Source organism: Lampris incognitus, unplaced genomic scaffold, assembly GCF_029633865.1.
Source record: "Lampris incognitus isolate fLamInc1 unplaced genomic scaffold, fLamInc1.hap2 scaffold_257, whole genome shotgun sequence".
NCBI lineage: Eukaryota > Metazoa > Chordata > Actinopteri > Lampriformes > Lampridae > Lampris > Lampris incognitus.
Genome location: NW_026611215.1, coordinates 37,501 through 40,000, shown reverse-complemented (window position 1 = coordinate 40,000; position 2,500 = coordinate 37,501).

Below are 2,500 nucleotides of genomic sequence, written 5' to 3'. Positions count from 1 at the left end.
GTATCATTTACACAAAATATCACGACGTGATTATTATTATTGTCATTACCAACGCTTATAGTAGCCCCTCCCAGTTAGTAACCCCTCCCTGTTGTGACGCCATTTCCTGTTAGAGGCCCAAAACGTATGCACGTGTTCATTTTTGTCTGCCCCTGTAATTTATTTTATCCATTCCTAATGTGGGTCCCAATTTCTGCGTATGCTACAGTGGGAGCAGATCTAAAGTTTCCAGAAATCTGTCCTGTTTATACGCGACTGCTATGTTTTGTGTTTTTGTAAAAAAAAACAAAAAAAAAAAACCTGTATTGACGTCCCCTGAAGCTTCCAGAAACCTGCTCTGTTTATATGCGACAGAATACAGATCCCATGAAGGAGACAAATTGTCCTGTCTTTCCTACACAACGCAATGAAAAAGTAGACCGGTCACACGAGGACTTTGAGAAAATGTCTTCCGGGAAGCCCCGCGAGGTAAACACGGAGCTGTTCCACCCCTCCCCATACAGATGTCGGAGGGGGAGGGGGGGGGGGGCGGCAAGCCTCGCGAGGGGAGCCGTGGAAGAGCAACTGGGATAGACGGTCCGGCTGAGCACCGCCGAGCACGCTGTCGAGCTGTGCAACGGAGAGGACGACTACGCGGTAGAGCCCCTCCCACTCCGCACTCTGCTCGCCACTAAGAACATTAAATAAAGGACATCGATCCGCCAGACCGGAGGAACCGACCGCCCGAACGCCGGCAAAGCCGGCCGGCGGACACCCTCCGAAGGCGTGTTAAGTTGGCCCATCGATCAGGACACAAACACGCAACAAATCCAGTCCGGGGTGTGGTGTAAGCAGCCCTACCAGAGAAATCACCTAACCCTAACCCTAAACGTACGGCAGACGCGTCCCCTGGCTCTCACATTGACAACTGAGAGGCTTCTGAAAACCTGGCCACGCCCATCAGTAAAAACCACTACAGCAAGTGACGACATATGTACCTTCAAAGTGCTGTACTACAGGGTGCTGTTCAAAAGGTATCTATCCCGTTTACTCTCTATGCTTCATATATCATCATATTATTGAAAAGTGCAAGCCTTTAGGAACAACAGCAACTCAAGTCGCCAACGCTCTGTTCACTCAATAACTGCAGAGATCCAAACTTCTCCTGGCATTAACATCGGCACAAAAACTGTGCGCCGGGAGCTTCGTGGAATATGGGTTTCTATGGATTCAGAATGAGATGTCAGAAAAGCTCCTGTGGGTGTAATGGTCAGTTATGTCAATACTTTTGGACATATATTGTGCGTGTGCGTGTGTCTGTGATACCTAACATAAACACACCTGTATTACTAGAATTGATCGTTCACGCCACAAAAGTGAGGGGCAAACATAGAAAAGCGTGCAACCCAGCCACTGAGGATGCACAAGCCAGTGCATTCTTAGTGCAGGTCCCAAGCCCGGACAAATGGGGAGGGTTACGTCAGGAAGGGCATCCGGCGTCAAATCTTTGCCAAATCAAATATGCGGATCATAAATAAGATTTCCATACCGGATCGGTCGAGGCCCGGGTTACCGACGACCGCCATCGGTACTGTTAACCAGCGGAGTGCCGGTGGAAACTAGGCTACTGTTGGGCGAAGGAAAAGGAGAGGGGGAAGGCATGTCCAGAGGCAGCTAGAGAGGAGGAAGGGTAGCCGTGTGGAGGTGAGAGTCAGTCGGAACTTCGAATGTTGGCACTATGGCTAGTAAAGGGAGAGAGCTGGCTGACGTGATGGAAAGAAGAAAGGTGACAAGAGACAAGGTGGAAGGGGAGTAAGGCCAGGAGTATCGCAGGTGGGTTCAAACTCTTCTACCATGGTGCGAATGGGAGGAGAAATGGGGTAGGGGTCATTCTGAAGGAAGAGTATGTCAAGAGCGTGCTGGAGGTGAACACAGTGTCAGACAGAGTGAGGATTATGAAGCTGGAAATCGAAGGTGTATTGCTGACGGTTATCAGCGCATATGCCCCGCAAGTCGGGTGTAAGATGGACGAAAAAGAAGAATTCTGGAGTTGAGTTGGACGACGTGGTGGAAAGGGTACCCAAGGAGGAGGGAGTGGTGATTGGAGCGGACTTCGATGGACACGTTGCTGAAGGGAACAGAGGTGGTGAGGAGTTGATGGTAAGGTATGGAATCGAGGAGAGAAATGTGGAAGGACAGATGGTGTTCGATTTTGCGAAAAGGATGGAAATGGCTGAGGTGAATACATATTTCAAGAAGAGGGAGGAGCACAGGGTGACGACGTATACGAGTGGAGGAAAGTGCACACAGGTGGACTATATCTTGTGTAGAAGGCGCGATGTAAAAGGGATTGCATACTGCAAGGTGGTGACAGGGGAGAACGTAGCTAGGCAGCATCGGATGGTGGTCTGTAAGATGACTTTGGAGACCAACATGAGGAAGCGAGTGAAGACACAGCCGAAGATCAAATGGTGGAAGTTGAAGAAGGAAGACTGTTGTGTGGAGTTCAGGCAGGAGTTAA